We start from the raw sequence: 22,587 nt of genomic DNA on the forward strand, positions 1-22,587 counted from the left end.
GCAACCTCCAAAGACAATTTGAAGTGTCTTATGCCGACACACTCACACACCAGGATGTCCAACGAAATTTGAAATGCCGACCAGAATGCAGACTTCTCGGAGGGAAAGATGTCACCCCTCCATCTGCCTCTTTGTCCCCAGGGTTTGAGTAGGCCTGACACGTAGTAGATGCTCAACAAATGTTTCTTGAATGGAATAATAATAATGAGTACTTGTATAAAACATTATTTTTTTTTTTATGCCTACAGCCCCTGGTCTTCCTATGTGGTCTCCCATCCAAGTACTCACCAGGCCCGACCCTGCTTAGCTTCCGAGATCAGACGGGATTGGGCTTGTTCAGGGTGGCGTGGCCGTAGACATATATGAACATTGTAGATCACATCACGTTTCCAGCCATTGTGTTGTTCGATCTTGATGAGAAGCGGTTGTTATGTCCCCACTTTGCAGATGAAGAAATGGAGGTTGAGAGAGGAAAGGACAGGAACCTCTTTGCTTTAATGGCAAATCAAACCCTCTCTGCTTAGTGGATTCCTTTTCACCCATCAAGGCTTAGATGACATGCCACCTCCTCCACGAAGCCTTCCAGTCTTCCCCTTCACCAAACCTCTATTATTTTTTGTCCGTGCTCTGGTGATACCGGGATTGGCTGTGCTCATGCCCATGTCCTCCTAATGGCCATGTCTTATACTTTTCACATCCCCAGAGCTAACACAATGCCCAGCATACGGTAGATCCCAAACCAGTGAGTACCAACTTAAATACGTCCTCAATTACCTACAGGTGGCTGACATGTCATAGCTGGAAAAGACCTTAAAGGTCATCTATTGTCCCCTCATCTAAGAGTCAGGCCTGTGTTACCAGAGAGTTAGCAGCAAACATGTCTCTTGACTCATAACTTGGGGCCCTACCCGACCAGCGACCCCAGCTAACACCTAGATTTACCCTCCTGTGGCCACTCCAGTGGATTGGCAGTGGGTGCCTCTGGCTCAAGTGGAAAAAGGGCCGCGGTTGATCAGCCATGTCAGCCACTGCTGTGGGATGGGGGCACGCTGGAGACTGTGCATTCACCTCGATTAGAATTATATTTATTGATAGAGTCTACAACCAGGAAGAAATTCAAAGGTGACCCATTCTGTATCCTGTTGTCAAATTTTCCCTACCCAGCCCTTCTCCCCGGCTCTGCCTATATGTGTCTCTCTAATCAGTTTTGGGTGTTCTTCAAGGCAAAAACACATCTGGTTAATTTCTGCATTCCCCCCGTCTGCCTATAACACAAGGTCATCGGTTAAACGTGAGGCGGGGGGGGATAATTAAATTGAATTTGGTCCGACCGTCACAGGTCCATAAGGCAAGTGGGTGGACATGCAAAGGGACAGTAGAATCACAGTGAGCACTCTTACCCTAAATGCTCCATCATCAGCCTCACAGAGAAGGGAGCAGGAGAAAGCCTGGCTCCCTGGGGCTTCTGGATGTGGGACTCTCTCAGCCACGTTAGGCATGAGCTCACATTTTGGGGGTGTGGAAAATCCACTCCCATCTTTCCAGCTGTGGGTTGGCACATTAGCAAAATATCCACAAAATATAGGTTTGGGGAAATCATCCTATAAAACGGAATGAGCCATTTTCCAAAATAGAAAATTGCCCGATCATTAAAGGTTTTTTTTTTTTTTAACCATTCAAATATCCATGGCCTTTATTCCCAACAGCCCTGTTCCTGCTGCGTTATGGAGAGAGGAAAATGTGGCTGTATTTGCATTTTATAATATCCCTATTCTCTGTACGAGGCTTACATGCCAACTGTGTGTGAGGAGATATAAATATTCCAATTCATTTCTAAAAGGATGCAGATCTGGAATTCTGAACCTCCTGATTTCAATTGTTTACAAATTCTTTTTCCATGCTGCGATTTGTTCAAAGTATTTAATAAGCAGGCAAGTCCATAAAAAGACAGAAGGCATGTTGTTTTTCATTAAAGATGACCCTATGGTCTCAATAATCCCTTAAAACATATATTCTGCTTTTGACATTCTTGAAAGAATGGAAACCTCTAGATTTTTTAGAAGCAAGGAAGGGGGAAATAAAGTGCATAAATTATAAACAAACGACCCCCAATAGATTGAAATATTTTTTTAAGTTCCAGTTCCAGAAGAGACTAGCAGTGCCTTTCGTGGCTCCGCTGGTCCATGTCCCTGAGAACCGCAGCGAGGATGGGGTCTCGCCCTGGGGTGCAGACCTCATACGCGTTGGATGAGAAGCGTGTAAGAGTCAGAACTAAGTGTCTCTGGGATCCCAGCTCTAGACACTGGTTCAGGTCTTCTTGGGGTCAGTCACATGTCATTTGGGGAGATTCACGCCTCTGTGTTCCCTGCGAGTGTCTTCGATCAAGCATTCGTTCCTTATTCCAGACCATATGTCAAGCACCCACCGGGCACTGGGCCGGGCCCTGGGGACCCAGAAATGGATGAGGTCACTTCTTGCCCTCCCCGCATTGATGGCCAAGAGCAGATACACGCCACTGAGGACAACGCGAGGGGCCCAGGAGCAGGCTGGAGTATGGGAGCTTTGCGGGAGGGTAGGGGGTATGATATTGTAATTTATAACAAGAAATATGTATTTGGTCTTTATTCCATTTCTGGCGCAGAGCTCCTAAAAACCCTGGAATTTCCTAAGTGATAAAGATGTTCTGATAGTCATGCCACACCTGAGCTTGTGTTAATGAGGTGACTTGGGATGGGGGCTGGTTGCCAGGGGAGCCAACCATGTAATTGGAGGGTTGGAACTTTTGGTCCCACTCCCTGACCTCCAGGGAGGGGAGAGGGGCTGGAGGGTGAATCCATCACCAATGGTCAATGATTTAATCAATCAGCTATGCAATGAAGCCCCCATGAAAACCCGAAAGGACATGGTTTATTTAGAAAGTTTCCGGGTTGGCGAACATGTGAAGATTCAGGGACAGAGCACATGGAAGCCTTGTGTCCCTTCCCACATGCCTTGTCCGGTGCCTCTTCCCATCGAGCTTTGCCCTTTTATAATAAACTGATGACCCAATTCTCTGAGTTCTGTGAGCCACTCTAGGAACTGAATGGAACTCAAGGCAGAGGTCATTGGAATCTCCATTTTATAGCCAGTCAGTGAGTAGCACAGGTGGCCACTTGGACTTGTGATTGGCATCATCTCGTGGGACTGAGCCCTAAACCTACAGGATCTGCCTTTCTGTCCAGGTAGACAGTTTCAGAATCGACTTGAACTGTAGGACACTCAGCTGGTATCTGACAATTGCTTGGTGGAGGGAGGAAAACCCACACGTCGTAAATGGTGAGAATTATGGGGGGTTGGGGTTCTGGGCAGCACACTCGCAAGGAGTGCTCTTCCTTCTCGGAGGACTTTAAAGATTTCTCTGTATACTCAATTGCGAGTTTTTTAAAATTTCACAGATTCTGTGAGTACCGCATGGCGAGCACCCTACTGGGTGCCATACCGGGTGATCCTCGGATGTTAGCTCATGGAATCATGTAAACTCAGAGGACTGAGACTCAAAGACCTGAGTAAATTTCTCAAGACCTAAAACTGACGCCCGGCCAACCAAGATCCAGCCCAGCATTGCCAGCTCCAAACCCAGGGACGCCCTCTTCCCCGCACCAGATCCTGCCTTGGTTAGTGAATCCTGGGCGTCTTCAGATGTCTAGCTGACTTCCAGACGTCAGAGGAATGTGCACAGCTGCAGAGTGTCTCCTGGAGAGACCGCAGGAACCAGAGGACCGATCCGATCGCTTTTTCTTGCAAAAGCAGAAAAGGGGCACAGAGGGGAACTCGAACTTCCCGGAGTCACACAGCCCTGAGCCAAGCCGAGAACCCCGGTCTCCCAGCTCTCAGTGCTCCGTGCTCAGCTCCTCATCACCTGCTTCTTCTCGCTTCCCGCCTTCCCCCATCCTCCGGTGACACGTGGATGCCAAGTCAAAAACCACCTCCATGGCGTCGCTGTAAATATTTTCCACTCGGTTTGCAGGTTAGCAAGATTCCTTTTCTGCCTCGCAGTTTTAGACAATTTACGCTTCCATTCTCAAAACAGATTTTTATCCTAATAAAGGCTTTTATTACTATTATCCACCTGTCATTACACAGCATTAGACAATTACAGAGCACAGACGGGCTCTCCCACCACGAAACCATCCCCTCCACCCTCGCGGGGGGGAGGGGCGCACATAAACAGAACGTTTCATTAAAAAAAAATAGGGACGAATCTTTAATTTTTTTAAGTGCTTCCAAGACTGCTACCTACGCTTTTTAAAACTTTGCTGTGAAAAGTCAGTGGCGTGAGCGAGAGAGAGAGAAAAAAGAAGTGTGGGCTAGAAACCATCCTCAGCCCCGTTCTGATTGCCAGACGATTGACAAAATAATTTGTACCCGTCGGTGCTCATGAAGGGAATTTTTACAATGGATTTGCCAAGCAGATTTTTAATTTTAATCAGTAATGAAAAAATGACAACACGGATCACAACAAGACATCAGTTGCCGAGCGGGCTTTGCAGCCTCCGTCAGGACCCCACCTCCGTGAACATCAATCACTGGTTTCAAACTCCTGTACATCTTCGCGATTTAATTAGACATTTAAGTTCTTTACTCGCAATCTGCAAAACTGTCACTTACCAAAAGTGCAAGACGCTAAAAATGTTCCGCGTGAGGCCCAGGAGCCTGTTTACTTCCCTCCCTGGGGAGGGATGGACGTCAATGTTCACCCCCCAACCCCCCAGCCCTCACCTGCACTGTCACTGAGCTAAAGCCCCTGACCTACAGCTACAGATATTTTCATAAAGCAAAAAATGTTCATTAAAAAAAAAATCCGACAATTGTAGGGGAAAAAAATAAACAGCCCAAACTCTATCACGGAAGGACAAGGAAGAGGAAGAGTGGGTGTGATGGAGGTTGGTTGTCTTCGTGTAGACATCCTGGGACCCCCTTGGCCGTGATGACTGGCTCTGGTAGGAAAAATGGGAATGCTTTAGAAGCAAGTTCACGTCCCAGCTCCATCACCCACCAGCTGCTTGACCTTGAGCCAATCACTTTGCCTCTCTGAGCCTTTGTTTCCTATAAACCTAGAAATAGAGTAGTAAAAAAATAACGACTGCTTGTTAATGAATTGCAACAATATATATAAAATCCCTGTAGAGGGCTTTAATAGTGGTTAATTTCACCTTCCTTAAGGGATGCTTCACATCAGCAGGAGCAGAAAGTCAGGAGATGCCCCACCCATCTGAAGAGACGCTTAGAGGGACAGGTGAGATGCACCACGTGGGTCATGAGCGTGAGAAACAGATCAGATCACAACCTACCGCGGCAGGAACGAGGCTCCTGCCCACCAGCCGGAGGGGTGGCACTGTGACCACCTGTCCCAGTATCACAGGCCCACAGCTGTGACCAAAGACACACAGGACATCTAGTATACTTTGCCACCTGGGACTTTCATCTTTCACCTTCAAAAGCCCCTGAAACTGTGTTTGCTTTGAAATCGCTGGGGCTCGGGGTTTTTCGTTCTGTTTGGTTTCCTGGCTTAGATGAAACAGAAGTAGTCTTGGTTTGATTTTTCACTGATGGAAGGGTGGGCTGGAGGATGAGCTTTCCAAGACCGGTCCAGGCTTAGCCCAGCCGCACGGGTCAGGAAGCAGATGGGAAGTAAACAGAGGCTTCTCCTTTAAGAGAGCCTTGGCTTAGCCAGGCACGTTATTGAAATGAAAATAAAAGGTGGATTGTGAAAAACCTATTACTCACAGATAAGAAATGCACCCCGGGCGAAGCAAGGAGCAAAAACTTCTTTTCTAGCTGAAGTTTCTTTTGATGATCAAGCCCCGGCCCCTAAAAGTGGGAGGAAGGAGAGTTATGGGGCCTTGATGGGGTGCTCTCCTATTGCACTCAAGCCTCTGGTGGGATGGACAAGTGCCCCAGACAGCGAGTGTTAAACCAATTAACTCGCTAGTCAAAAATTGACAAAATGTATTATGCAATTTCTCCCCTACCAAGATTACCTGTCCTCACCTGGGCAAGTCCCCACTGCTTTCCCGCAGAAGATAGACAAGGCGCTGTCTCACCCCCCGCTGGCTGTCCTTACGTTCCTGTCTCCCAGTGACCACGAAGCCCTTCCCCAGAAGCACGCAGCCTGTCCCTCTGTACTGCGGACTCGCAGACCCCAAACGCCCTGACGCGAGAGTGGGCAGGAACTGAGATGTGGCGTGCCCGGGCCAGGGCGCTGAGGCCGGGACTGTCAACCCCGCTTGGGTGCCAACCTCTGCTGTGTGACTGTGGCAAACCGAAGCCCATCTCTGGGCCTCGGCTGCCTCGGCTTCCAGAGATCTGATTCTATGAAACCATGACCTTGGATGGAAAACTGTTAAGCTAGGAAAAAACAAACACTCGTTTTAGAAGCAACTGACCTAGGTTCGAATCCCAACCCTGCCAAGAGTTTCTGTGTGTGTGTGTGTGCGCGTGTGTGTGTGTGCATTTATTATTGTAATGCTGTAGCGTCTGTGTAGGTGGCACATGAGGTGTGGCAATCACAATATTGTCTGTGAAAATGCATATTGTGTGCATGTATGGCCAATGTCCGTGCGTATTAATAGATGCGTGCATATTGCATCTATTAATGCATGTGCACCAATATTATTATGCAATATTATTCTTTGATGGCCTTGCATCTGGGTGTGTGGCAATGCGTGTGTGTATTTTACGAGCATGTAAATGTAATCATGTAATGGCTGTCATGTATTGTGCTGTAATAGCGGTGTGCGTCTGTGTGTGCATCTATGTGCATACATGTGTGTCACTCTGATAATGTGTGGAGTGCATTCATCGTAGTGTGTGTGTATGTGCCCGCACATAAGGTGTATGCGTGTATACACATCTAGATGCCTCTGCCGTTTGTGAATCTGTGTACACATACATGTAGCAATGTGTCTGTGTGTACCGAGCATGTGTGTGCATGTGTGTGTGCATTTTAATGCTTGGCGCATCACATCAAATAATAGATCTGTGTCAATGTCTTTGCGATCTATGGCGTACATGTGTGTGTGTGTCGTGTATTAGTGTCTGTGTGTGAGTCTATACATACGATGTTGTATTGCATTTGTTATTAATGAAGTAACATCTGTTATTGTGCATCTAATTGCGTATGTGTTCTGTGTGTGTGCCGCGAGCATGTGCGTATTGCATGCACGCCTGTGATGTCTCAAATAATACCTGTGTATGTAATATCTGATGCGTGTGTGTTCGTAGCGTATGTGTGGCGATAGTGCGTAATGTGTGTGCACAAAACATGTGGTATGTCACAATGTGTACATGTTTTCTGTTATAGTGCAATAAATCAATTAGATGCGTGCATGCGTGTGTAACGTGTGTGTATGAGCAATAATGGAATGCGTTAATGTGTGCTGCAATGTTAATGCGTCGTATTGCATGCGTGCATGCGTGCGTGTGTGTGTGTGTGTGTGTACTAATCCCCCTACACCCATAGGTGTCACCTCTTCTAAGAAACCATCCTTGACCTTTCTTCTGGGTTCTGGATGCTGAGAGGAAGCGCCTGTCAGAGCTTGGCTCAGACCCACCTGCCCCCACCACGGCTCTGCCCAGCCCCTTCCCGTGTGTCGCTGGCAGCAGAGCAGGCGGCTTTCCGCTTCTTAGTGTCCTGGTCTGTGGACTTGTCTGTCCCTCGATGGTTGGTGGATCCTTTCATCTCTTTCACCGAGTGCCCAGGACCCTCCTTCCGCGTCTGTGTGCCCTGCCCGGCTCCTTCACCTTTGCCCCCTTCGGCCTGCACCTGTGACCCGCTTTTGAGGACAGGTCTGGGCTACCTGAGCTACCTGATCTGCATTCAGAGAGTCCAAATGCCAGGAGTTTCCTCCCCTCTGTCCCAGCGGGGGAGGACCTAGTCCAGCCCCCTAGCCTTGGGTCCGGCAGGCTCAGAGGTACACGCTGAGCTCCAAAGCTCTCCCGCAGTGTCAGGCTGAGACTGGGGGTTTTCCTGGAACCACAGCCTCTCTCTGCTTCTTCCCCGGTCCCCTTCCTCTCCCCTCTACCCGGCTCCCCTTACTGGTTTCTCGTGGGAGTGCTTTCTTAATAAATTGCTTAACGCAGGAGTCCTCTGGATTTGTTTCTGGGCAACCAAAGCTGAGACGTCCCAATTGTTAATAAAAGGTGTGGCGTGCAGTAGATGCTGCTCGATAAATGTTTGTTGAATGAATGAATGGATGGACAGGCGAAGGAACGTATCCATGGGATCCATTCAGTCGTGTGGGACGGATACATGAATCATTTCAGAATTGGAAAGCCAGCCAAGACGGGAGGAGGTCTTCGAGGAGCAGCCCACCCCGGAATGTGAGCTCCATTACAGTGAAGATTTACCCCGGTTCTTATGCATCCAGAGACTGGCCTATCATGGGCTCTCAACAAATATCTATCGACTGAAAGAACAAGTGTGTTCTGCACCTTTGCTGCCAACCCACGCGGCATCCGCCAGTTAGACGCTTCCACCCTCTGAAAAGAAACCCAGGGACCTGGCTTCCTGGCCCCCGCTGCCGAGCAGAGCCGGGGCTCCCTTCCCCACGGACGGCCCGCTCTCGCTGGGGGCCACAGGCTGCCACCAGACCACAGCCGAGACGCAGAACAGCTAGTCCCATCTCAGCTAAACACGTTCAGAGTCCACACCCACAAAAGGCACCCCTGGGCAGCGTCACCCCGGTGACCCCCCTGGCTCTGTGGGAACGGCGGCCGGGCAGAGCGACGCCCGCCCTCTGTGGGCTGGGGAGGGCGAGGCGGCTGGTTCACACACACTGCAGACGTGTGTGTGTGAGCGCCCTTCACAATAGGGCTTTGTCCTGACCCCGGTGAGCCAGCGTCTGCGGAGCCCCAGGAGGGCGAAGGCGGCGGCCCACGTACACGAAACACGAAGGCGTCCAGGGAAGAGAGGCGCTGGCTCCAGGAGGCCACCTGCTTGCCTCTCCCTGGGGCCAGAGACGCACCGGGAATTCCACAAGCGGCTTCTTCCCTGGCCATTTTCAAAGAGGATCACGAGGAGCAGGGAGGGCATCTCCGTCTGCCGAGCTCTCGCTGTGTGCCAGGCCGGCCGCCACACGCCTCGTCTCCCCGGCCTCATCTCGCCTCTGTGGGAGGTTCATTTTCACACCTGTTATACAGATGGGTGAACTGAGGCTCCGAGTGATAAAGTGACTTGTCCACAATCACCAGAACCGCAGATGTCTCTGCCTCCAGGGCCCAGCAGAATGGAACGGCCTTGGACCCCATGAGCACCCTCGACCCAATTCCTGGATGCTTCAATTTCCCTCAGCCTGGCTCCACTTGGGTCGTTCAGAGCATGAGGAACTGGCTACAAAATCTTTTTCCACTGACCACTTGCTAGCATCGCTGTAATGCTTTCTCCTCTCCAGGGGTGGGGCAGGAAAGACACGGGGACCTGGTCTCTCTCCGAGGCTCTGCCCCTCCCCCTCCACCAGCTGGACAGAGGCTCCCAGGGACAGACACTTGGTGCAACCCCCAGACCAAGCAAAGACCAAGGCTGCACTCCCCTTCCCCAGGAGAGCTGTGACTCCCGCTCTCCTCCCCTGGGCTAAGTCCCCGTGTCCACAGGTGGGAATGTGGAGGCTGAGAAGACTTGCCCAAGTCCATCGAGGCTGTAATCAGGCACAGGAACTTGAACTCCGGAAAACTGGTCCAATATTCAAGGTCAGGCATTTCTCCATGTCCTCGTGCACTTGGCAGGGCTGGTTGTTACACACTCACAGCACACCACTGATCATAGCCCTCACTTCATTTCCCTCCAAAACAACCTAGAGACACATGTGACAACCAGAACGGCCCAGGCACCACCCAGCCGGGGTGCACGGGAGACGAGGTGACAGCTGGAAGTCCAGCCTTGGGTCCGGGAGGAGTAGATGCAGAACTGGACCCTGCTTCTCGACACTCCCGCAGAGTGACACCAAGCCATTAACTACAGGGGCCAAGCGCGTGTGCAGAGACCACCACATGAAGCCTCGTACTCCTAAAAGCCAGGGGAGAGCCAGTGCCAGCCCCTAGAGGACACTCCGCCTTAGAGTGTGGCCAAAACCTGACCCGTCCAACAGAGTGCGGCCCAGGGGACGGTCTGTCTCCCAGAGACAGGGCATCTGCAGGAGCGACCTGCGTGCACCCACCAGGAATGTGGCCACCGAGCCAGGACAGCCCTGCCCTCGGCCACATGGCCATCTGCTGGCCACAGCTGGGGAGTGCCCAGCAGGAGAGAGAGAGACAGACACTTGGGGTGCCTCTCAAGCCACCGCAGGACCCCCAGCTCCTGCCGGCCCCAGCACCGCCCCCTCCCGACCATCCTTCCCTCGGCGTGGCAGCCTCCTGTGCCGGGCTTTGTGACTGTCCCTCCAGGCTCGCGCGGAGCAGGGCTGGGCCGTCGCCGCTGGCTGGGGGCTCTGTGATCTGGGACCCCCTCGGCCTCCCTCACCAGCTTCTCTCCTTCTGGTCCACCCTTCCTCCTTCCATCTTCCCGTCGATCGTGGTCGTGAATGTTCATGACACTTGACTATATGGCAGGCCCAACGCGCTACGTCCCTTCTCACGCCTCCTTCTCCAGCGCCCCGAGAGGGAGGCGTCACCAAGTCCTCGTTCCAAGGTCGTTCAGCTGTGCGGCCGTGATGGGGTCTGTGACAGAGGGACTCCGGAGGCCGAGGAAAGAACCAACCCACAAATATTTGTCACATGAGTGAATGATGACTCCGGATGTGAGCAAACTTTTGAAGCTCAAGTTCGATTTTGTTCCTGCCCCGCGTAAAACTCTCTCGGCCGCCTGAGTGACCTTCAGACTCTGGCCCAAGCTCCCCGTGGGCACGCAGAGTCCCTGGGCCGCGTCTCCGAGCTCGGTCCCCCGCTCGGCCCTCCAGTGTCAGCCGTGTGCAGCCTTCTGTGAAGCCTCCTGACGCTCACGGCAGAGCCAGCGACCATTTCTCTTCTCCCAAGGCCCTTTGGTCCAGCCCCTTCGTCGTGGCCCACGGGTCCTGCCTTCCCACCGGTTCTCGGGGCCCTAATGTCTGGAGATGAGTCGTGTCCCCCCAAATTCTTGTGTTGGGGTCCTAACCCGTCAGGCCTCAGGACGTGATCGTGGCTGGAGGTGGGCGTTTACGGAGGTGATCGAGTTAAAACGGGGTCCTTGGGGGCGGGCCCTGATCCAACGCGGCCGGTGTCCCTGCCTCGCCCCGAGGCCCTCCGCAGCAGACCTCATTCTCCCTGCTCCACAGACGAGGGAGCCGAGGCTCCGATGGTCGAAATCACTCAGCCAAGGTCACGACCGTGGATGCTCCAGGATTCAGACCCAACGCAGCAGAACGCCACCAGCAGCCACCCACCGGGGCGCCGCGCCCCGCCGTGCAGGCGCCAGAGCTGGAAATCAAGAGCGCACTGGGCTGCGAACGGGCTGGAGCCGCCCCGAGCTCTGCCAATCACCGGGCGGAACATATGCGTTTCAGGAACAGAACAGTTGTATGCTCTTTTTACCCAAACTGGATATTTTGCATGTTCCTCTCTCAAACGCCACACGCTTTCCTGTTGCGTAAGCCCCAGAAATATTTCCTCTCCTGTGTTTTCCCCCACACAGCGGCTGTCTTCTGAAAAAAAAAAAGAAAGAAATCGACCAAGGGACAAAATCTTGTAACTGTTCCAGCCATTCACTTATCCAGCATAATTACCCTTCAAAGAGCAACATTTGGGCCTCAATTCACCAGCGGATAACTGCGTTATGCAATTAGCCAACGCGATTAGCAGGGTTTGTATCACACGTGAGCTCACAGGGGTGCCGTGTTCCGGGAGCCGCCGTGCTCAGGGATGGACACAGCTCAGTGACACCTGCACCAGGGACTTCGTCAGCCCAGGCTGCTCTAACAAAATACAGACCGGGTGCTCTAGCCTGCAGACACCGACTCAATGTTTCAGAAGCTGGGAAGTCCAAGCACAGGATGTCGGCCGATTCGTCCTGCAGGGGAATCTCTTCCTGCAGAAGGCCACCTTCTCGCTGTGTCCTCACGCGACAGGGGAGAGAAAACTCTGGTGCCCCTTCCCCTTCTGATAATGGCACCAGCCCTATTGCATGAGGGCCCCATCCTGATGACCTCACTTACCCTCTGTCAGCAGCTCACAGGCCCCATCGCCAACGCAGTCACACCAGGGGTCAGGGTTTCAACGTACGAATTTGGGGGGGACACAAACATTTAGTCCTTAACACCTAGTGTCAACATCTCTCCCCTGGACTATTGCAGCCTCTCGTCTGGTCTCCCTGCCTCTGCCCTCCACCCAGCAGCCAGTGGGATCCTAAAATGCAAATCTGACCATGTCACTGTGACTTAGAGTCACCCCGTCACCTCGGGGGATGCTCCCACATGCCACAGATGGTCCTTCATGATCTACAGCTCCCACATATCCCTCGAGCCACTTGTTTTGACATACCCAAGTAGCCACCCACCTACTCACTCTCTCTCTCTCTCTCTCTCTCTCTCTCTCTCTCTCTCTCTCACACACACACACACACACACACACACACACACACACACACACTCATAGTTATGCTATGTACTATTGCAGTCTGCTGGTTTTCTCATTAATCTATAGAAGTTCACTACACAAACCAGGGGCACAATGATATTGGCTTCAGCATTGTTTACAATGGCAAAAAAAAAAGAAGAAGAAGAAGAAGAAAACTGTCATTGACAGAGGATTTTAAACATTGTTAGTCCTATATTTCAATAGAATATTAGGCAGCCATCAAAAATGAAAACCGAAAAGAAAAACTTTGTACTGTGGACAAGTGCCCTTTGTATGATGACAGGCCCAAAGGGCAGCATACAAAATTGTTTCAATATTCTGTTTATGGCCGTGCAAAATATATTACACATTGGGTCCTAGAGATGCAAGGACAAGGAGCGAGATGGCCCAGCACAGGGAGAGGAACGCACAGCCTGCTTTAGTGCCACGTGAGGACGTTTGAGTAGACGGGGAACGGAGAAGGTAGGCGCAGCTCGAAGTCGAGGCGCGAGGAAGGAGATGCTACCGGAATTTAATGTGAAGGACCGAAATACCGGGACCTCCGATGGAGTCAGTGTCTGCCGGACGAGAGCTCAATTGTCTGATGTCCAAGGGTCACTGTCCAGCCCTCCACTTGGGGCCTGAGTCAACTCCCTGCAGCCTATAAATGCAGAGCTAAAGCAGCTTTATAGGCACGATCCCATAAATTCCTCCGACAGCCCTCTAAGGTCGACATTCTTGCGGCTCATTTTACATCGGCCGCAGGGGGCGAGGGCGGGGGGCGGTGTGAAACTCAGAGAGATTAGGTCTCTCATGCTGGATCGAGCCAGCTTCAAACCCACAACTGAACCACTTGGAATAAACGTTGAAAATAAAAATTCCAAGGCCCACCCAGGATGGACGGGATCAGAATCTCTGGAGAGAGGGCCAGGGAGTCTGGATTTTTTTAAACACACCTCCTGGATGATTTGTACAGGCACTAAAGTTTGGGAAGCACTGGGTGGCACGCCATTTAATGAGGTATTCTGGGAAATATTTTGCGCCCGCCTGGTTTGAAGCGCTCATTTCCCGTGGCCCGTCCCTCCGCACGTGCGGCCATCGCTGCTGGCGCCCTGCCTGCCGTTCCGGACGATCGGCATCCGAGTCACTCAGCGTGACGATCAGCATCCAAGTCGCTCTGTTCGGAGCCGGGGCCACACGTCTTCCCGTCTCGTCTTTTTTGGATGCCAGCAGCGACGAGGCACCTTCCCTACCAAATGAGCGATGTTGTCATCACTAGAAGACATCCACTTGGCCGCATCGATCCTGGCACGTGATGGAGAAGCCATCGGCAACCGAAACCGAAAGCGGGACGTGGCAGAGGACGAGAGGCTGACGCCGATGCCAGAGGTTCCTCCCACAAAGAGCCACCTGCTCTCTCTGGACAAGTCAGCAGCAGCCGGGGAGGTGGGAAGGGAGAAATATCTGGAGTCAGTGGGAGGGGGCCCCCTCTTTCACCTATGCACCCCATCAATTAGCCCACGAGTGCTGGAACCCGCCAGACTGGGGCTGGCTTGTCCGTGGCTGGCAAGTGACAAAATCGGAGTCGGAACCCAAGCCACCTCGACTTAAGCAGAGATGCCCCGTACCTGGCTGCCCGGCAGTGTTTTCCCATGTCTGCTCACAGTGGACCACGCACCGGTTCTCACTGTGTTTTCCCAAAATGACCACAGCATTTCTCACCTTAGAACTCTGCCACTGCCCCGTCCAGCGCTGCAGCCCTGTCTCCTCCCTTGCCCTTGGGGACATGGGCGCGTGTCTAACCCTGAAGGCGGCAGATGTGGAGCTGTGTGACTTCTGAGGCAGGTCACAGGTGGCAGAGCGGCTTCTTCTTGTCTTGCAGGACCCTCAACTCTAGGAGCCCAGTGACCACGCTGTGAAGGAGCCCAGGGGACATGAGGAGGCCATGTATGGGAGTCCAGGCCAACGGCCAGTTCACTGTGCCCAACAGCACCCACTGGGCATGAGGAAGCCATCCGATGACTCCCATCCAGCCACCAACTGACCGCAACTCCCTGAGAGATCCTGGGTGACAGCTGCCCAGCTGAGCCTGGTCACCCCCAGAATCAAGAGAGAGAATAATCATAAGCGAGTATTGACTTAACTCCACCAAGCATGGTTGTTTGCTGCATAGCAGTCTATAAAACCAGGATGCTCACCTCATAAATGAGTAACGGTCTCAGAGCGTGAAGGGGCGTGCCCAAGGAGGAAGTCAGTTCTCCACACTGCGTGCCTGACCCTCGGCGGTGTCCCGGGAGAGGCAGAGGGAGGCGGAGGCCGTGCTTCACCCTCTTCATCCCCCGCTTGTGTTCCCTTCAGCTTCTTAAACCACCGGCCTTTTTCTACTGGGAGAAATAAAGGCAGAGCGTTTGGTGGCACCGTTTCTGCATGGCCGTGTGGCTGCGTAGAACATGTCCTATAATGACGTCTCAGATGAGAATTATGTCTTCTTCACTGAGAAACTCTCTCCCTTTTTCTCTCTCCCAAATCAGCCCAAACAGCAAGAACTATGCAAAGTACAGACTCCAAGATGTCATTCAATCTGTCCGATGTGCAGTCCTTCATCATAAGCACAATGACACTCAATGAAAGATAAGGCTTCATGCAGCGAAGGTCATCGTGGGAAGGTACAAGCCCGCCGGTCCCTCTGCCCTGATAACTGCCGAACCACGTGGGTGAAGTGTAAGGGTGGGGATGGGGATGGGGGGAAACCTGGAGAGACCGTTAAACATCCCCAAAAGCGAGGGTCTCTGAGCGTCAGAGCCCCCCAGGACCCGTGTGGCAGCCCAGGCTGAGGCTGAGTGAATTCCTTCCCACACACTTCCTGCTTTCTTCTCCAACTCCTCCAAGGCAACAGATTTTCACTCCCTTTTACGATTTCTTCTTGCTCAGAGAAAGAAGTTAGCCTATACTGGTTTCGTACACGCCAGGCACTGTGCTGGCCACACACGTGATGTCCCCAAGCTTCATAACCACTCTGGGAGGTGGGTGTCATTACCAGCGGCAGGAGCCTGGGCTATGGAATTAGACAGAAATGAGTTTGAGGTCCCTGTCTCTCGGTCACTATGCAAAATTGATGTTCAGTGAACGAATGCTGGTTGGATAGAAAAATAAAAGAAGGTGTCGCCCTTTTCCTCCCATTTTCTTCTCTCTCATCATCGTGTAGCCCTGTGCATAAATGCGTATGCAAGGTTGAATCCCGCTTTAAGGCTGAGTTCACAGTTTCCAAGGGGGCCCCAAAGCAGGTGGCTGCTTCTGAGCCATGGACCGTCCCTCCAAAATGCCATCACGCACAAGCAGAACTAATCTCAGCCTTACCCTTTGTCTCCCCAGGCCTGGAGGAGCTGAAGGGGAGGGCTCTATCCCCAGGGCACGGGTCTCACTGACTCCCAGACTATGAGACCTGGGGTAGTGGGGTGGGTGGGGTGGGTGGGGTGGCCTCACAGGAAGTCCCCGGAGGTCCCTGGAAGAGCTGGGTGTGGCGAGAAGGTTCCAGTAGGTCACCAGCAGTAGACCAAACACAGTGCGCTTCCTGTTGCCTCAGGCAGCTCTCGGAGAGAACCAGGGGACCCAATGGCCATAAGCCCTGCTGTCACTGAGAGCACCTGACATTTATGGGATGGGTTGCCGATGCCCAGGGGCCCAACATTCCCTTCTAATGACATTACTAGTTGTAAGTACCAACGACATCTTGCAACTCGCACATGGCATCTGCACCCTAACTCAAACAACCGCCTGAAACAAAGTTGTAATATAGTGCTTAAAACTCAGGGCCCCCAAGCTCCAACTAATTTATAGGAGAATGGTTAATACTAGAGGCCATTCGCTTGGAGGGTCCAAGCCCCATCTCAAAGGAGATTTTATCCAGGACCTCCCAATGCAAACGCCTATCGCCCATCACACTGAGGGCCTAGCACAAAGGCACTTGGTAGATATCTTTTGAAAGACTGAATGAATTAGGCACTATCACATATTTTATATCTTTCAATAAAAGATGCTGCTTATCATACTCTTTAAGCCTTGGTTTGCTTGCCTATATAATAAGGATATTATCTGCCTAACGATGCTATAAGATTAAGCGAGGTGATATATGTACAAGATCTCTGCATCTACGACAATCAAATTATGTTCAATTAAGTTCAACAAATATTTAATCGCCATCATCATTGTTATTAGTTATCATTTATTTACCATCTGCTAAGTGCTGGAGGCTTTCTAGGCTCCCTAATCTTCATAACGATCCTCTAAGGTAGATAATATGATTGCCTTTATTGTGCAATATTTATGAGGGCTAAAGAAGTAAAAAGGTACGAAGAGAATGGCAGACCAGGTCCCCAAGGCACCCTGCCGTGTCAAAACCAAACTATCCTGAATAACATGTGCTTTTAACACATTGTTAAGCTTGCAAGGCATGTGGAAGTCTGCAAACCCCTTCTCTATTTCTCCCTAAAATGTGAGCTAGACTCAGAGCTGGGATAAGCTAGCAGTGCACAGAAGGCAGGAGTTTGCTTGCCTTGGCGGTGAGCACTGATAGCGTTACTGCAATTAGGATCTGAAGCTATGGCCAAGAGCAAGGCAGAGGAGCTGAGCCCAGTAATTGTGCAGATCTGGGATGCTCAAAGGTAGGAGAGGTGATTCCAGGTCCTTGGTGTCCCTGACTCAGAGCAGAACCAGACAGAAATCTCTGGAGCAAAGCATCCCTAATTTAGAGCCACGATCATCTTTAATTTAGGGTCCCGAGTGTCCCGCAGATTAAAGATAAACAATGACTTCACACAATGAAAAGTCACCAAAACAGAAGTCAGCAAGTGTCCATAAGTGGCAGTGCCAACAAACGATAGATTTAAACACCCAAAGATTGAAGGCATTGAATAGTCTGATACATAATATATGACATCAATGTATGAAATGTATAAAGAAAGAAAGGCCAGCATCACAAAGATGGACAATCAGCTAGAAGTGTTAAGTGTTAAGAATGGCCAGTTGAAAAATAACCAAATGGAACTTCTAAAAGCAAAAGTTTTCATGATTTTTTTTTAAAACTCAGTGATAGTCGATTACCCACAACCAAAAAGAAAATTTGTGAACTTGAGAATAAGAATAAATTACCAAAATGCCATGCCAAGAAACAAAGACATAGCAGATATGAAGGAAAACAGAAATATATGGGTAATAGAATGAGAAGCTCTAAAATATATCTAATCTGAGTTCCAGAAGAGAATGCAGAGATAATAGAAAAGCAATATTTGAAAAGATAACAGCTAAGAACTTTCTAGAACAGATGAGAGATATAAATCTAAGATTTAGAAATCATAATATATTTCAAGTAAGACTAAGTGTTTTAAATCCACTCCAACATTCTATAGTGAATCTTTAAAACACCAAAGACAAATATTTTAAAGTAGCCAGACAAAAAGAAGAGATAAGCTTCAAAGAAATGATAAGACCGAAAACAAACTTTTCAGCTCCAACAACGTCAACCACAAGACGTAAGAGTGACTTCAACAGGTAAGAGATGCATTTATTGCTAATCCAGAAAGGTGTTCTTCACAAAACTGAGTACCCAGCAAGAGCAAAAATGAAATCAAGACAGATTCGGATACATGTGGTTGGTGCTAAACCAGCAAATCTTCCTGAGGAAGGAAAGAAAATGATCACAAAAAACGATTATGTGAGATGCAAGAAGGAATAGTGAGCCAAGAAGCTGAGAAATGTGTATATAAAACTAACAAAATAATTTGTGTATAAAATAATAATAGTTTCGTTTATAAAGTTACAGAAAATGAAATTAAAATATTGGATAATACAAGTAAGTCGAAAAGGTGGTGATTTGCTTTTGGATATTCTATGGTCCTTTTATTATTCAAATGGAGTTAAGATATTGTTTAATTTAGTATGTTATTAAGTTAAATATGCATGGTAAAGTGTCCAGGACAATCAGAAAAAATAATTTATAAAGAATAAATTTCACAGCAATAGAGGGAGAGTAAAAATAGAATGAGGGGGAAAAAAGCAAATGAATAACTTTTAAAAACTTCAAAAGGCAAGAAAGAGGAAAAGGGAATGGTAGAAAAAAAGCAGAAAACGAAATCATAAACTAAGATAATAGAAAAAATAAATCAATTATCTAAATAAACATAAATGGACTAAACCAAGCAATTCAAGACAAGATTTACAAAAGATTTTTTTAAATGCAAGAAACACATAGGTATGCCCACCGACTAATTTAAGAAGCAAAATATTATGAGCAAAATATGCCCTTCCTGACTATAAATCCATCCTCACCACCAGAAAAGAAAGATGACTATTCAATGTACTGTTTACTATAACCATCCATTTTCAAATATTTTATTACAAGTGTAAGTATCACTATACACACATGTACACATGTACACACACATTTTTTTTCTGCACATCACATTTTACCTCCATTATTGTGTTCATGAGGTTTGTCCATTTTGGTACATGTAACTTTAGTTCACTAATTTTCATTGCTGTATTATTTTTTTTGTAAGACCATGCCACGATTTATGCATGCATTCTCCTATGGGTTGGCATTGCTATTATAAAAAGTGTTTACATTTGCAAACATTTCTCTCTATGGTAAATATATTTTAGGTTTGGAATTTTCTGGCTCATGGAATGCAGGTATCTCCAAATTTCCTAGATATTGACTAATCGAAAGTAGTTGTAGCAGACTGTCACGTTTCTGGCAATGGCAGCCTGGGTAATTAAGACCAACTGCCCCACTATAAAACCTCGAAAATCTAAATAAACTTTTAAATCAAAATTTAAATGCCTGAAGGCATTAGGGGGTTATCAAGACAGTGAAGAAAGACCGGAGAAGAAGGAGCTCAAGTTCACAAGCTCAGCGTTTAGACAGCTTTCAACCAAAGGTGCCACCGGTTCTGGAAGAGAAGGCCGAGGGGCTAACATTGTGACAAATTCATAGAACTAGAAGAACAAAATGAAAGTGAGAAACCATTATCAAGGTAAACTACCAACACCAAAAGTGGTGCTCATTTCTTCTATGATTCTTTCTTCTTTTCTCCTATCTTGCCTTATATAGAGTAAATAATCAGGTTTCGTTTTTTTAACAGATGTGAAAAGATGCACCACAGGAGTAAGGGGAAGCCCAGTTGAAAACTTCTCCATCTCTCATTGGATTAAGGAGATCTGGCATTGCTAGTAACTTGTTCCGGAATCAAACATTAAACCTAGTCCCCAATTTATCACTACAGTGTTTCCAGTACTCAGTTATGAAATGAGGCATACAAGGAAACAAAATAATATGGCTGAAAATAAAGAGACACTTCCCATAGGCCCTCCAGATGATGGAGGTATCAGACCCAGATTTAAAAAAATAACTTATTATGTTGAGAATTGGCATAAGAGAACCAGAAACTACAAAGAGGAATCAAATATAAATTCTAGACTGAAAAATAGAAAAACGAAAAAGGTTTTAAAATTCAGCGGATCGGATTAATAACAAATGAGATACGGCTGAAGAAATAATCGGTAAACTGAAAGATATGCCAAAAGGATATATATCTAGAAACATGCATGAAGAGACACGAGGATCAGAAGAAAGTGCAAGACACATATTATGAGATATCGCAAGAGAGTCTAACACATATAAAATCGAAGTCTCAGAAGAACAGGATAAAGAGCAAGGCAGAGCAGTATCTAAAGAGATAATGGCTGAGAATTCTCAAAAAGAGATCAATTATAGTTAGAAAGATTTGAGAAGCACTGTGAACTTCTAAGCAAAATAAATACAAAGGAAACCACACCTAGGCACATTATACTAAAGCTATTGAAAACCAAAGACAAAGATAAAATCTTAAAATCAGAGAGAAGAGAATAAAAGGAAATGTTACCTTCAAAAGATCAGTAATACTGACATCTGACTTCTCAACAAAAACAACAAAACCAGAAGACAATAGAATGCTATCTACAAAGAATTGGAAACAAAATCTGCCCACCTAGAATTCCCTAGCAAAAATATCCTTCAACGGTAAGGAAAAAATAAAGACATTTTCGAATTGGCAGAAATATATTTTCAGGCTGAGAAAATTCACAAGAACAGACCCACGGAAAGGAAATACTGAAAGGTATTCTTCAGGGAGAAGCTTGGAAATGTAGGAAGAAAAAAAAAATGACAGGAAGGTGAATGTGTAGATAAATGGAAATGAAAATGAACTGCGTAAAAAATAATAATGACTCGTGGGGTACGAAATACGGAAATAAAATGCATGAAAACTATAATTTATAAGCAGGAGTAAATGAAGTTAAACTCTAAGGCCCCTGCGTTACCCAAGAAGTAGGGAAAGTATTGTTTTATATTAGATGGTAAAAGAAAAACAGATGTTTTCTGTAATCTCTGGGGCGGCAGTTCTCAAAATGTAGTTCGTAGACCCGTACAAGTCCCAGAGGAGTCTGAAGGTCAAAACAATTTTCATAACAATCCTAAGGCCTTATTTACCACTTTTTATTCTGTTGACATCTGCATTCATGGTGCAAAAGCTACAATGCATGTGACTGCCAGTGCCTTTGTGACAGTGGCAAGCAACCACACCATCGTCACAGCAGTCTCCACTGCCATGCACTCGCGGGGGGCGGGGGTGGGGAAGCCAGTTTTACTTGACTATCCTTGATGGAACAGTAAAACCAGCATTTGTTTTTATTAAATTGTAACCTTTGACTGTACATTTTTAATGTTCTATGTGATGAAATGGAGTATAGGCATAAAACACAGCTGCTGCTTCCTGAAATAAAATGGGCATCCCAAGGAAAAGCTCTTTCATGATTGAGTCGCGAGGCAAGCTAGCCACTTTTAACCCACCACCATTCTTACTAGAAAAAACAATAGACCAAAAAAAAAAAAAAACCAGACAAACTATGGTTATTACAACTTGGATATTTGGCAGGCATCCTCTCAAAAATCAATGAAGCGAACAGGTCACTTTAAGGAAAACAATTTACAGTATATCCTACCAATCATATAATTTCAGCTTTCAAATAAAAATTAGAATTTTGGAAAACCTGTATTGGTCACCATGAGCTTGACGGACCCCCGAAAGTTAAAGACTTTTCTGATAAGATTAATGCTGATATAAACCAATGCACGTTTTTGATGTTACATAATCAAATGTGTCCACATTTGGAAGATCTGCATAACGCAGTGAAGTGACGTATTCCAAATGGCCATCGCATAGTGTCATGAAATCATGCACGAGCAAAAGAGCTATTCACACTGCCAGGGAGATCCATGGATTTTAATGAAGCAGAATATGAAAAGTTCATTGACGTAGTTTCAGATTCCAAATTGTAACTAACCTTTAAGAAACTACCGCTTGTGAAGTTTTGGTGTACGATCGAACAATATCCACAATATTTTGAAGAGATGATTAAAATATTCCTCTTTTTTCCAACCACATATCTGAATAGGCCAGATTTTCTTCGTGTATTTCACCTATAACAACGTATCACAACAAACCGAATTCAGAAGCAGATGTGAGGGTATAGCAGTCTTTTATTCAGCTACACATTTAAAAAATGCCAAAATAGAAAATGATGCCATTTTCTCAGTTGTTTTCTGTTTTAGAAAAGATGGTTATTTTTCACAAAACTAAGTTCTTTCTACTAATTAGTATTTGTTATTGTTATTTTTAAATGAATTAATAAATATTTTAAATTTTTGTAGTTTGAAATTTTAATATGATAAAATATTGGTAGATGTAACCCAGATGAATAAAATCATTTTGGTGTTCTCAACAATATTTAAGAGTGCAAAGGAGTCCTGACCTCAAATGGTTCGAGAATCCCTGTTCTGGAACAACGATCAAAACGATAGCAAAAATATATATAAACACTGTTGAGAGAAGGGAGAAAATAAAAGAATAATTCAAAAAGACTCAGTGAATCCAAACAAAGTCAAGAAAGGAGAAAAAAAATAATGGATTAGACAGAATAAATAGACTGTAT

The 22,587-nt window shown here is 47.6% G+C and overlaps 1 pseudogene; it reads right to left on the bottom strand.

Moving 5' to 3' along the window:
* Positions 1–239: 239 nt before the first annotated feature.
* On the bottom strand, positions 240–358 carry LOC120619796 (uncharacterized; annotated as a pseudogene).
* Between the last annotated feature and the right edge of the window lie 22,229 nt (positions 359–22,587).

This window comes from Pteropus medius, unplaced genomic scaffold (assembly GCF_902729225.1).
Source record: "Pteropus medius unplaced genomic scaffold, Ma_sr-lr_union100, whole genome shotgun sequence".
In the NCBI taxonomy this organism is placed as follows: Eukaryota; Metazoa; Chordata; class Mammalia; order Chiroptera; family Pteropodidae; genus Pteropus; species Pteropus medius.